Source organism: Lactuca sativa, chromosome 7 (genome assembly GCF_002870075.4).
Source record: "Lactuca sativa cultivar Salinas chromosome 7, Lsat_Salinas_v11, whole genome shotgun sequence".
In the NCBI taxonomy this organism is placed as follows: Eukaryota; Viridiplantae; Streptophyta; class Magnoliopsida; order Asterales; family Asteraceae; genus Lactuca; species Lactuca sativa.
Window position 1 is genome coordinate 87,290,781 of NC_056629.2, and position 15,335 is coordinate 87,306,115.

The window sequence follows — 15,335 nt, forward strand, 5'->3', positions numbered from 1 at the left end:
CAGAGCGGGATTAGTTGGTCTTTGGAACCCAGTCCATTTTGAAACTGGTTCGACCTTTGTCATCCTTGCACGACACCCTCTCCCATGACATATCCTGCTTATCACAAACAGAAGATGTAGAAACATTAGAATCATTGGTTGATTTGGGAGATTGAGCCTTCAGAACCCATTTGTAGTTGGGTTTAACCCATTTCTTTTTCGATCCTATGGGTGGCTCAGTACTTGATTTGGAACTAGAAACCGACTGCCGAGATGACTTTGACCTAACCGGTCTTGACTTCACAGGAGCATATCTTGGATTGGGCTTGTTGGCTGACATATCCTTCTTGCCCTTGGGATTTGGATGCATGGCCTTATGGGTTTGATTCTTAGCCTTCTGCGCGTTCCAGTTGTCAATGTCTGATCGTGAACTTGAGGGGCTTCTTTTGGAGTGTCTCCCTCTTGACGCGTTCTGCTAGCCTTGTGCGTAGTAGGGAACATACGCGCGATTAGGACAATTTCTGGCAATGTGTCCAAGTGTTCCACAGCGAAAACATGTCCTTTTCTTCACTGGGGAGTTGTCTCTTCCTGCCCCTGGTGGCGTATCCTTGCCTTGTCTCTTACTTTTCCCACACGCACAGTTGCAACAGGCACTCTGTTTAGCTTGAAATGGTGGCCTATATTTACCAATGGGAGGTTGATTAGAAGCAACAGATTCAGAGTTCAGGGGGTCGTTTGTTTGTTTAGAAGAACTCTCCTTGTTCTCATCCCCTGCTACTTTACCTGCACATGTAACAGAAGCATCAATATTTTCAACATTAATAACTCCTCCTGACACAAATCCAGCTGGTTTTCCGTATTTAAGATGTGCCACCCTGTCAATTTCTTCTTGTTTCATAGGGATGGATGTGTAGTTATGATTGTAAGGAGGAGGTACACTATCATACCCTAGACCCTTGTGTTGATTCCTTTTAAACTGCATGCTTTGGTCTATCATATTTGCAACCACCTCACTTGAGAAATCATATTTTCTAACATCAATTTTGGCAGTTTCAAACTTTCCTTTCAAAGATTCAACTTCAGCCACTAGCTCAGCATTTTAATTGACTACATAATCATAGTTTTCACATTTGTTACTGTAGTCTTCCTGAAGTTTCCTAAAGTCCTTGGTTTTTGCTTCTAACTCAGCCTTCAGGGGTTTCTGTCCTTTCCTGAGTTGATATCCTTTATATCTTAGGTCCTCAACTTCCCCTTTTAATAAATCAATTTGTTCCCGAAGAAGTTTAATCGTATCTTCACATGATTGAGAACATGAAACTTCACATGAATGAGAACACGACACTTCATTGACCGAAAGGTTTGCTGAACTCATTGTTTTTCGACAATTCAAATCGTTAAGTTCTTCAATTATATCAGCCAGACTAAGACGATTTAGATCTTTTGTCTTCTTGATGTCAGCCACGTCCATATCCCACGATTTTGGAAGTGAATTTAGCAGCTTTTGGTTTATCTCGGACTTAGTCAAGAAGATCCCAGCTATATTCATCTCAGTAGTGAGTGTAGTAAACCGCTGCAACTGAGTTCCGAGCGTTTCTCCAGGGACATAATCGAAAAAGTTGAAATTTTGTCTTAACATCTCCTAACGATTCTCTTTCATGTTTTTCAAATTCCCTTGTAGACCTCAAAATCGATTAAAAAGCACAACTAGAAGCTAAAATAAAACTTAAAAGTCAAAATAAAAATAAAATAAAATAATTAAACTCAAAAGTCAAACAAAAAAAAATCAACCTTGAAAAAGTCAAACTTAAAAAAATCAAACTTGAAAGTCAAACCGAAAAGTTAAATTTGAAATTTTTAGAAAATTAAACGAAAAAGTTAAGGTTTAAAGTCAAAGGTCAAGCTTGAAAGTCAAAGTCAAACTTTGAAATAAAAAGTCAAAAATAAAATTCAAAAATTAAAATTAATTTATATATATATATATATATATATATATATATATATATATATATATATATATATATATATATATATATATATATATATATATATATATATTTTAATTTTGGATGAAAAAGGAATTTAAAATTAAAAGAAATTGAGTTTTTGGGTTAAAAGTGTCAAATTTTCGAAAGTAGGTGCGAAAAAGACGGGTTATATTTTAATTTTCGAAGGAGAAGAACAAGGAATCAGTTGGTCGACTTGGTTAAGTGGCTGCCTTGTGAACTAGAGGTCCCGGGTTCGAACCCCGGCAAACCCCAAAACCCTTTCGATTTTTAAGGCGCTAACGCGAGCTGCTGAGCTGAGCCCTCTTCCACCGAGCCGAGCTACCGAGCCGTGATCCACCAAGCCGAGATCCGTAAGCCGCCTAGTCGCAAGCCGCTGCCGAGCCGAGATCTCCGCAGACAAGCCGACCGCAAACCCTGAGCCACAAGCTCGGAAACCCTAGCCGCAAACACCAATGCCGCCGCCGGCCGTAAATAGTTTCCGGCCGTAAGCTTCGGCCGTAAACAGTTTCCGGTTACGTGAAAATTCGACTTTGAAGCTCCAAAACTCGATCAAAAACCTCTTTTTATGAAAAACACAAAGAACAAACCCCCCTTATTTTTGCGAGATCTATCCAAAAACGCAAAAATATTTCGAAAATAAGATCAAATAATGCCCCAAATAGAGTTTACGGCCCAAGAACTCGGTGTTTACGGCCGTAAGCTTGGACCGTAAACACAGAATATTCGATTCCAAACAAAATAAAACCTTTTTACTGATACAACTTGGCTCTGATACCAATTGTAAAGTCCCTAATCTGCCCGTGTATCAGTCAGATCCGTTTGATGGTGCGGAATCCCAATCAAACGGATGATGTTAGATAAAAATAGAAGAGAAGAAGAAGAAGAATATGATGAATCTATGTATGTATTGATATGAATTATAATCCAGATACAAAAGATTCACACACGATTTCTCTCTCTGGCTGTAAACTACTTCTGTTCAACAACTCATCAAAAAAATCCTCTACTCCTCACCCTAACACCTCTATTTATATTAGGGAACATGGGCGGGAAACAATTGGGCCGTAAACGAGTTTACGGCCGTAAGGTGTTTACGGTCGTAAACTAGACCGAAAATTCCACAATTATTACACAAAAATACAATGCCCAGAAAAGTAAAGTATAAACCATATTTTGACCCAACAATTTTCACAAAACAAAAACCACTTATGAACTCACCAGCGTTATGCTGATTTTCAAACCGCTTGTGTTCTCAGGTCATTGATAGAACAGGTACCCGAAGATCCACTTGATCCAGGATGGAGTGTGTACAATACCCATTCGTTTTGTTTATGTATATACTATGTATCACAATTGTATAACTATATCTTTTGAAACAAATGTAAAACTTTTCTATATGTAATGTAATGGTTGTTCTAGTTTACTTACTATGTGCATTGGATTTGATACTCAACGTGGAGTCAACCCAGGGAATGTTTCCGCCTTTGGTTTTCGGGGTGTGACAGATTGGTATTAGAGCCCTTGTTTATAGTGAATAAAGTATACCAAACCTTACATGGTATAAAAGTATAAACACTAAAGGGCCTAAGTGCTTTGAAATAAAAGTATCTTCAAAGTATAAGTATTTTCAAAAGTATATAAGTATACCGAGCCGTCGAGATCCGTAACTACAAGTAGAACAAAATATAAGTAAATGGGTGTTGTGTACTGTAGTTAAACCTGGGTAGTTATGTAGTCGTGTCTAGGATCAATATAGCCTGGCCAACTATATTCATTCAAGACACGGCCAACATGTGCTTGGGAGTGACTGTGGTATGCGACATGCCTAAAACTTACCCTAATACCACAAACATCGCGCCAGTATAGTAACGAATCATGAAATACTATGGGAGTATTTCTCGAGCCAATTCTTTTTAAGAATCCTCGTTCACGTATAGATCCTTGATCATTCCATTAGTGATAGTTTACCTTCTTTGATAACTCTTTCCTACTTTATCGTTTATTTGGAATAAATATCTGTCATATCTCTCGATTCGATTCAGAGGACTTATCATCCTCTCTTTCTTGATCTTATTAGATCAAGATGCCTCCCAGAAAGAGACCCAGCTCAAAGACCAACAACCCTCCGCCACCACCTCCTCCTGAAATTGATCCCGTGTTATTCCAGACAGCTGTTACCGCCGCGGTGGTAGCTGCCATGTCCCAACTAAACACCGGTGGTTCAGGAGGTTCAGGAGGTAGCAATCAGAATCAAGAAAGTAACCAAGAACACCGAAAGGAGGGTTCCTACAAGTATTTCATGAACGCGAATCCTTCATCCTTCGATGGCACTGGTGGTGTCATTTCCTTATCCCGATGGTTCGAGAAAATCGAATCCATTTTCGAAATCTGTGCCTGTGCTGAGTCCGATAAAGTCAAATTTGCAGCATGTACCTTCAGTGATAAAGCTTTGACTTGGTGGAACGGCCGAGTCTAATCCCTGACCCTACCCGTAGCCAATGCCATGGGCTGGGACGCCATGAAAGAACTCCTCCTTGCCGAATACTGTCCCCGTGGTGAAATGCAAAAACTAGAGCACGAGCTCTGGAACCTGAAGATGAAAGGTTCCGACATTGCTGCATACACTTCCCGATTCGATGATCTTGCCCTTCTCTGCCCTGTTCTGGTCACTCCTGAAAGCAAAAAGATCGAGAGGTTTATTTGGTGGCTAACCAATCTAACAAAGGGTCATGTCTTAGCTGCTCGCTCGGATACATATGATAGTGCTAAGACTTTAGCCCAAGCCATAATTGACCACATTGATGTTGTCGAGGAAACCACCACCGCTCCTGAGCCGACTAAAAGCAGTGGTGAGAAGAGAAAGTTCTGGAAGAAGAAGAAGGGTCAATCTTCTCAAGGATCCTCCAAAAGACAGCAAACAGTAGCAGTCCATGCTGCTACTACCCCCGTTGCTGCTGCCTCTATTGTGGGATCCATAGCTCCAACTCCTACCAGCCGGTATGCTGGTAATCTCCCTCTCTGTGACAAATTCAAGTATCACCACAACCCCGGCCCCTGTCGAGAACTTTCCTGTACCAATTGTGGTAAGAAGGCACACACAGTCCGATTCTGCAAAGCTCCGTCCCAATCGGCCAATCAATCTTCTGGAGCAGGCGTCGGTCAAGCCTGTTACAATTGTGGTGAAGCTGGCCACTTTAAAAGGAACTGCCCCAAAAAGTCTACTGCTGATAACACCGGAAGGGTCCTCGCCATGGGACGGGAGGAAGCGGTCGCCGATCCCACTGTTGTCTCGGGTACGTTCTTTCTCGACAACTCATATGCTAGTATTCTTTTCAATTCGGGTGCTGAAAGGAGCTTTGTTAGTCATGCATTCAAACATAACCTAAAACAAAATTCCCAACCTTTAACCGAAACGTTTACCGTCGAGATGGCGAATGGTGAGAAAGAAAACGCGAGCGAAGTGTTCGTAGGTTGTACCCTTACTCTGAACGACCATTTGTTTCCTATCGATCGCATGCCGGTATCCATAAAGAGCTTTGATGTCATCATTGGCATGGATTGGTTGAGTTCCAATCATGCATATATCCTTTGCTTCGAAAAAGCCATCCGTCTCAACCTTTCTTCGGGCCAGACCCTCGTAATCTATGGCGATAAACTCAGTTCCAACTTCGTATCATTTCCTACATCAAAGCTCAAAAGCTCCTGCGAAAGGAGTGCATTGCATTCTTGGCCCATGTAATCAATGAGAAGAAGGAAGTTAAAGACCTCGCGAGCATCCCCGAAGTCTGTAACTTTCCTGATGTGTTTCCCGAAGAGCTTCCAGGAATTCCTCCCGAGCGTCAGGTCGAGTTCCGTATTGACCTAATTCCTGGAGCTACCCCTGTAGCGAAGTCTCCGTATCACTTAGCTCTGGCAGAAATGCAGGAGTTATCCAGTCAACTCAATGAGTTGCTCAGTAAAGGATTCATTAGACTGAGTTCCTCACCCTAGGGAGCTCCGGTACTGTTTGTCAAGAAGAAAGATGGGTCCTTTCGGATGTGTATCGATTATCGCGAGCTGAACAAGTTGACTGTCAAAAACCGATATCCTCTTCCGCGAATAGATGACCTCTTCGATCAACTCCAAGGAGCCAGTTACTTCTCCAAGATAGACCTTCGATCAGGGTACCATCAGCTACGAGTTCCTGAGAGTGATGTTTCCGAAATAGCTTTCAAGACTCGATATGGACATTACGAGTTCGTAGTGATGCGCTTTGGTCTAACCAACGCACCGGCGGTGTTCATGGACCTGATGAACCGAGTGTGTCGTCCTTATTTGGACAAGTTTGTCATTGTGTTCACTGATGACATACTCGTCTATTACCGAAGCGAAGAAGACCACAAACAACACTCGAGGCTAGTGTTGGAAACCTTTCGATCCGAGAAGTTGTACGTGAAATTTTCCAAATGCGAGTTCTGGATTCGGAAGGTAACTTTCCTCGGTCATATAGTAAGCGAGGAGGGTATTCATGTCGATCCTTCCAAGATAAAGGCGATAGAGAATTGGACAGCACCGAAGACACCTACAAAAATCCGGCAATTCTTGGGTCTCGCTGGCTATTATCGAAGATTTATCCAAAACTTTTCCAGAATCGCCAAACCCTTAATCATTCTAACACAGAAAGGTGTACCCTTTTGTTGGAGTGATAAGCAAGAAACCGCATTCCAGACACTGAAGAAAGCCTTGTGCAGCGCGCCTATTCTGTCCCTACCCGAGGGGACAGAGGACTTTGTTGTCTACTGCGATGCATTTACTCAAGGCTTAGGTTGTGTCCTTATGCAAAGAGGAAAAGTGATTGCTTATGCCTCTAGACAGCTGAAAGCACATGAGGTCAACTATACCACACACGACTTGGAGCTAGGAGCCATAGTCTTTGCGTTGAAGATTTGGAGACATTACCTCTACGGAACCAAGTGCACAATCTTCTCCGATCACAAGAGCCTACAACACATCTTTGACCAGAAAGACTTGAACATGAGACAACAACGATGGATAGAACTACTCAGTGATTATGAGTGTGAAATCCGTTACCATCCCGGCAAGGCCAATGTGGTAGCATATGCCCTTAGCTGAAAGGAGAGTGCAAGCCCGCAAAGTGAAGAACCAGACGATGACTATCCATTCCAACCTACCCATACAAATCCGAGAAGCCCAATTAGAAGCCCTCAAAGCCGAGAACGTGTCGACCGAAGCCTTGAGAGGAATGGAAAAGAAACTTGAGATCAGAAGTGACGGAGTCTACTGTTTCATGGATCGGATCTGGATTCCCATGTCTGGTGGATTCAGAGAGATAGTTATGGAGGAATCGCACAGAACTAGATACTCTGTTCACCCGGGCTCTGACAAGATGTACTTGGATCTCAAGAAACAATACTGGTGGCCAAACATGAAAGTTGAGATAGCTACGTTCGTGGGCAAGTGTCTGACTTGCGCCAAGGTTAAAGTTGAGCACCAGAAATCCTCGGGTCTGCTCCAGCATCCCGACATACCCGAATGGAAATGGGAGATGATTACCATGGATTTCATCACCAAACTACCCAAGTGTTCGTGTGGGTACGACACCATTTGGGTAATCTTTGATCGTTTAACAAAGTCCGCTCACTTCATTCCGATTAAAGAATCATACAAGATGGAAAGACTCGTGCAGATTTACATCCAAGAGGTAGTTTGACTGCACGGAGTACCTGCGTCCATTATCTCTGATCGAGATAGCAGGTTTACCTCCCGATTTTGGCAGTCCCTCCAGAAAGCTCTTGGAACCAAACTAGATATGAGCACGGCGTATCATCCTCAAACCGATGGACAAAGTAATAGAACAATCCAAACCCTAAAGGACATGCTTAGGGCATGTGTCATTGACTTTGGAAAGTCGTGGGACACACATCTACCTTTGATCGAATTCTCGTACAACAACAGTTACCACATCAGCATTAGGGCTGCCCCGTTTGAAGCCCTATACGGTCGCAAGTGCAGATCCCCTCTGTGCTGGGCCGAGGTGGGGGATACACAGTTAGCCAAGAGTCGAGTCCCCGACAGTGCTCTCACTGGTCCTGAAATCATCCGTGAAACCACCGAGAAGATCATTCAAATCCGAGAATGATTGAAAGCTTCACGAGATTGCCAAAAGATTTACGCTGATAACCGTCGCAAACCACTAGAATTCCAGGTTGGAGACCATGTTCTATTGAAGGTCTCGCCCTGGAAAGGCACTGTACGCTTTGGTAAGCGTGGGAAACTTAATCCGAGGTACATTAGACCTTTCGAGATCCTCGCCAGGATCGGTCCGGTAGCCTATAAACTTTGTTTACCTCACGAGCTCAGTAACATCCATCCTGTATTATATGTTTCAAATCTCAAGAAGTGCCTATCCGATGAAAACCTAGTGATTCCTTTAGACGAGATCGAGATCGATGAAAACCTCAACTTCGTGGAAGAACCGATCAAAATCATGGATCGAGAAGTCAAACGTACGAAACAAAGTCGCATCTCGTTAGTGAAGGTTCGCTGGAATGCCAAGCGGGGACCAGAGTTCACTTGGGAGCGGGAAGACTCGATGAAACAGAAGTATACGCAACTCTTTCTAGATCCATGTTTGTATTGTGTCTTGTATCTTGTGTTGAATTTCGGGACGAAATTCCCTCTAACGGGGGGATAATGTAACAAACTGAAATTCGATATCACTTCTTGTAACTCAAATTGTAATACAATTCGATCAACCAAATGCCGTTTCCAAATCCGTTTCCGATTTCGCCGTTTAATTAAGTCATTAACTTGTATTGATCTAAAATGACTTAATGGGTGTCTTAATGCCATTTGAAATCATTCTAACTCCCCATAATAGTTATCGGAATAATTATAGAATCAACCATGTCGGGTTACGGCAATTTGGTCGGGTGCGGCCAAAAGCCCCGCCTAACGCCGATATCGGGTAGAATTCCGTCGTGTCCAATTCCCGAACACTATATAAATGATTCAAAGCTTCCATTTGAAGCTTTTGGCCATCTTTCCTTAATCACTCTCCAACCTCTCTCCTCATCCATAATCAAAGGTGCAAAAACAAAGATTTAAGGCTCCAAATCAAAGAGGTAACATCCCTAACTTGTTATCTAAACTCTTTAGCCTTCAAATTGATATTTAAACAAGGATTTAGGACCTCGAACAAGTGTTTACGGCCAAGGCACATGCTTGGGCCGTAAACACCTAAAAATGGGGTTTTAGAGCCATTTAACCCTTCCAAATCATTGTTGGGACTTAGATACAACTTTGAGACTTAAAAATCGGGACTTGAAACATTTAAAACTTGAATCTTGAGGGACAAAAGAGATTTTACAGCCAAAGCATGTGCTTGAGCCATAAACTCCTCAAACATGGGAGTAAACACCTTTTTACATGTTAGATTGCCTTGAAACTCAACCAATGGCCTTGTGATAAATCCTAGAACCATCGAAAAATAGTTTGCGGGCCTTAAACATAACAAAACACTACATTTAGGAGTTTATGGCCATAGCATATACTCTTAGGCCGTAAACTCATAAAAGTGTGCCAAATGATGCCCTTAAACCATCCCTAGGCTTGGAAAAATTACTAGAATCACATGTGATTGTCCTAAGCACCTCAAATTAATTTTGGTTTAAGCTTGGGGGAGTTTACGGCCGTAAACTCCTTGTTTACAGCCGTGAACTCCCACAAATGGTGTATAAGTCCAAACAAATTAATCCAAGGCATTTGATAAATCCATTCTAACAATCCCCATGTCCATTCAAGCCATAAAACAACCAAAACTACCGAAACATGAGTTCACGGCCGTGAACTCATGTGTGTGTGTGATATATGGCAGTAAAATCCTTTAAATGTTTACTCTTAGGGAGTAAACTCAAATCCCAATTCCATAGTGCCATTATACGTCCGTAGATGTCACCCGGGTCACTCCAAACGCTCGTTTTGAGGTGTTTAACCTCATTGGAGTGTAATGTTCCATACAATTAGTAATTTTAAATCTAATTAGATATATATGGACATTATTTCATTTTACATAGGGACATCGCGAGTAATCAAGGCCCGAACAAACGTTAGTGTCCGAATCCGTCGCATTTCCGAGTCTGGTGAGTTCATACCCCTACCCTTTTTCACTGTTTTCAAGGGGGAACACAAGCAAAGTACAAGGGTTTCTTGTACTCAAAAACTTGTTTTAGTGTGTGTGTTTCACATTTTATATGCTTTTAATACTGATTGATACAATTGATAACCATTCAAACATGCAGATTACGTAAAAATTTAATTGCGAAATGGGTTTTATAACTGTTATGTTTCATATATTTCACAAATGGTTTTCCACATTTTATCAGTTAAATGCATGACATTAGAACACATGAACAATACAACTTGTACACTGTTTGTCCTCGGTAACACTCCACAGAGATACGCGAGTCGAGGACTATCATATTATTACTAGTAAATTTGTTATACCTGTATGATTGGAGACACGTCCTCGGCGAACACTCCACAGAGATACGGGAGTGGAGGACTACACCCGTAACCAGAATCTCTGGGATTTAGAGAGTGTGACTTGAGTGTATAGATCAATACGAGGTTGACTACCCCACACCTGGCTGCTAGCTACAGCCGAACCGAAATGTTTCAAGGGTGACGAAAGTCATAAAGATGTGGACTACTTATTGCCACAGGTTTAGTCTATCGTATGGTTATGGAACTCGCAATTAGGGTAACAAAGATTTACTTATAGTAATAATGAACAACTTTATACACTTCACAAGATAACCAGGTTTCGGAATACATCTTTTACATTGATAACCAACATTCAGGAAAGTATGGGACTTTCCTGGGGAAACATTGAACATAACCACGTTAACAGGAATATATCTTTTCCATCTTTTACATACGGTAACATACAATTAGGAACGTATGGGACCTTCCTGGGGAACATTTACATAACTAGAAAAGTGTAACAAACTGGATAACCTTACATCTTTTACAATTGGTAACTTACCATCAGGAAACTATGGGACTTTCCTAGGAATCCTTTCGTACATAACCAGATAAGTATAACAAAACAGATAACCAAAATGTACATTTTTCACAAGGCTAAACATGTTTTTAGTGTACAACTTTACTTTACATAACGTGAAACAACAACCAACATTTTTAAGAAAATGTGGGATTTTCTTGGCGTGTGTTACATTTTCAGAAATAGAAAGGAAACATGAACATTTTCACAAAACAAAAACCACTTATGAACTCAACAGCGTTATGCTAATTTTCAAACCGCTTGTGTTCTCAGGTCATTGATAGAACAGGTACCCGAAGATCCACTTGATCCAGGATGGAGTGTGTACAATACCCGTTCGTTTTGTTTATGTATATATACTATGTATCACAATTGTATAACTATATCTTTTGAAAAAAATGTAAAACTTTTATATATGTAATGTAATGGTTGTTCTACTTTACTTACTATGTGCATTGGATTTGATACTCAACGTGGAGTCAACCCCGGGAATGTTTCCGCCTTCGGTTTTCGGGGTGTGACAGATGTGCAACCTCTTCAGACAATAAATATTGACACTGACATTACTGGTGCTGATGTTGAGGGGGAGCAGCATGTTCCTCAAGGGGAACCAAGTGTCATTGAATTTGATGCAGATGATGCTCCACTAAGCAAGGAAAGAAAGGAATTATATGCCCATGATGTTGTTTCTTTCATGAAGAGGTGTGAAATGCATACAATTTCTGAGATGGAAGAAATTTGGGGTGTTACTATCGAAGAGGCTAGGCAGTTTTCCAGGTAACATAACATTTAATCCGCTAATCAAATGTATAACAGATAAGATTCCAAGATGATTTGAAAGGTGGTTACTAATTTTGGCAGTCTGTTTGATCAAATTAAATGGTTGAAAAAGCTCAAATTGAAAGCCTTAAAGTATAAATCTAGTGTGATTGCCAAATTTGAGAGAATGAGGTTTGGAGATGTACTGATAAGAAGAATTGACCCTGATCATAAAAATAAGATGCTCCAACACCAAAATTGAAAGAATGCATTTAGTGTATATCACAAGGTGTGGTGACAATGGTAAAGCTACTGGCTAATATATACTGAAGTTCCTTCGTCTAAAGATCTGGTGAAGTTTGGATACAATGAATGGATGAAACTTGTTGAGTTGATCAACAAGAAGAATGGAAATATGTTGAGGAATTGAGGCTTATTCTAGAGAGAGTCGTCACAAATGTTAAGGATCTTGAGTTAGTGCCCAAGGCCTTAGATAATCCTTCCTCATCCTCAGCATCTACTTTATTGTCTTGCAAGAAAACTTTCAAAGGAGTAAAATTTCTACTTCCTTATATCACTAAGGTTATTCACGACTATTTTCCAGTAGGTGTTCATCCAGTTTAACACATGCTCATTATTCAATCGGAGCATGACGTCTTTTACATGTATGAATCTAAGTGTATGTGATTTCTACGTGATGAGATGAAAATCTCTTTGATCGTTTAGATTTTACACAGGTTAATCAGAATAATGCAAATAAAATAACAAACAAGAGAATGAATCAATAATGAGCTGAATGATTCAATAGATCACGCCTCAGCAGAGCTCGAGCTCGATGAAGAACTTCCCCCGTAGAGGCTTTTAGGGTTACAATCGATAAAAATAATGATTGCTTTAAATGATCGACTAAACTGCTACGTACAAAGATGCATGCAAGCTTCTTTAAATACTAAACCCTAATAATTAATTCACGGATGGATAGGCCCAATCCGGATACAAAACTGGGCTAAGTACCGAGCCCAAGACGCAACACATAATGGACCCAACAATCTCCCCCTTTGCGTCAATTGGGGCGAGACTCTACTTTGGCTTACTGGATCCTACTGCATCAACATTCTTCGTTGTTGGGAACAGGCGAGGAATGAGGGCAAGAATAGTTCATCGGAAATGAATATACCAGTGGACCATGTCATTGAAGTATTTCTTATCATCTTCAGAATTTAGCTTACACCGATTGATGATCCCCAGAACATGCTGCAGACATGAAGTGGTGTAAAGATGTTTGTCAGCCAAAGCGAACAAACATTTATACCCATCTGCATTTTATTCAGATCACTTGCAGAACCGACTGGGGAGATGGTGGGCTTCTTTCTAAATACATTAGCAATTTCCTGATCCAACTTGGCAACCTCCCAGATATAACAAACCAACATCCTCTTGAAGTGATCAATGATTGGTCCATATTCAGTTTCATTGGTGAGGAGGATGTTGTGCAGGATGATCCAATGGTGAGGATTTAAGTTAGGAAGATCAGCTAGAGAAATGGCATATTCGGCTTTATCTGACCCCCTCAAGACTTTGAATCTGATGTTCATGAAGTTACCCTCCCGAAAGGGTTTGAGGACCCGAACATTGACAATCTTCTATGCACTCCACGTCTGATACTGAGGCTGAGCAAACCTCAGATAGAAATCAATAAGTTCCCTATCAACCTTCGGGTGAGGATGAGGAACTTCAGATATATGGGGAAATGCATGAAAGATAAATGTCTTTCGGGTCAAGGGCATGTCGAATTGAGAATCAACAGAATTAGCCCTATCCAAAGAGATCACAGGTTCAAGCCAGAGGATGCTGGGGGACTCGATAGCTTCTTCGAGAAGCTTCTCAAGAGTCCATGGAGGGAATAGGGTTTTTCGACTTTCAAGGAGATCATGAGCCTCCTTCATCCTCCTTTCATTTGCTTCGGCCTCCCTAGCAACACCAACATTCATGTCCAGATCCTTGTCCCTGGCCTGTTTCTTCAAAATATCAGCAATGGTTTCTTTGTCTTCGTCTCCATCACTATCATCGAGAACCTTTTTGCCTTTGTCTTGAGCACCCAAACCTGATGCATGACCAGTAGTTGGTGGTTCGGTTGCTTTAGTTGGAACTGATGAAGAAATTGGAGGCAGTTGGGATTGATCTGTGGAAACAGGAGGAGGTTGAGATTGATTACTTCCCTTTGAAGCTCCATCTCCCCCTTGTTTTGGATGGACCACATGCTCAGGGAGCCCCTCAATTCTGCTAAGCATGGCAAGGGTGGGAAAAAGTTTCTCAGCAAGAGTTCGCCTCACTGAGTAGTTGAGAATCAGATCATGCGCTTCAATGATGTTCGAGAGGGCTCCGTGGACATCCGAATCACAACTCTTAATCACAACACGCTCGGACCGAATAGAATCAACCTCCTTCTCAATTTGGGAAAGTTGAAGACTCTTGGTTTTTAGCGCAGTTGTTTTGCGTGCAAGCGCATCCATCACAGAATTTTCCGTGGCAAGGTCTTCTTGGAGCTTGGTCAGGCTATCCTCAATGGTTGTCAGGAAGGATTTGTTGTCTGCTTCTTTTTAGAATAGTGGATAAGGCTGCAACTATATTAGGCAAGTATTTGACTCGGTTGTGCATGGTCCTTATGGGTTGCCTTCACCATAGCAACTTGATCAGATGATTTATAATGAGAGAAGAAATATTATTAATATATTATGAGAATAATATAAGGAATAATAATATTATTATTCGATTAATATAAGTCATAAATTAATTAGGAATTAATTTGCTGACTTAAAGATTTAATTAATTGCATAAAGGGGCATAAACTGTCAATTGAATGATAGTTGTATTTTGGGCTATAATCCCTTAAGGATAAAGGGGGACGGTTTTGAGGGCTTAAGATAGGCCTTAAAATCGTCCAAGGCTTATAATTAGGGTATTGGATTGCTTAGGGCCTAAGTTATCCAATTAGGGTTTAAGGGTGAAACCCTAGGAGCCTCACTAGTATAAATAGACCCTATGGGTTAAGGGAAATTGGCACTCTTGTCTCTAAAGAAACCCTGGCCGATTTCTAGCTCATCTCTCCTCTCTATAAAATCATCCTCTTGCTAGTTGGTGTTTGTAAGCCATTAGAGGAGTGACAATTGTGACTCTAAAGCTCCAAGGACAAGAAGATTCAAACATGTGATTCAAGGTAATCTTTCAAATCTGATTTCATATGTTATTAAACTCTAATAGTCATTAGAAGTCTTGGATTCAATGCATGTTCAATTAGACAAACCTATATCCAAGCATTAGGGTTTGTATGTGTACATAGGAATGTTCGTATGGCTAAAACCCATCAGTGGTATCAGAGCCTAGATTGGTTTCTATTGAATTGATGCATTGGTTGCCTGTTTGTTGCTTGCAAAATTCGATTTTTATGTTTCTGCCTGGTGGACTCGGCGAGTCCATTGAGGTACTCGGCGAGTCCGAGCGTTAGAGCCAAATTCGGGATTTCTTGC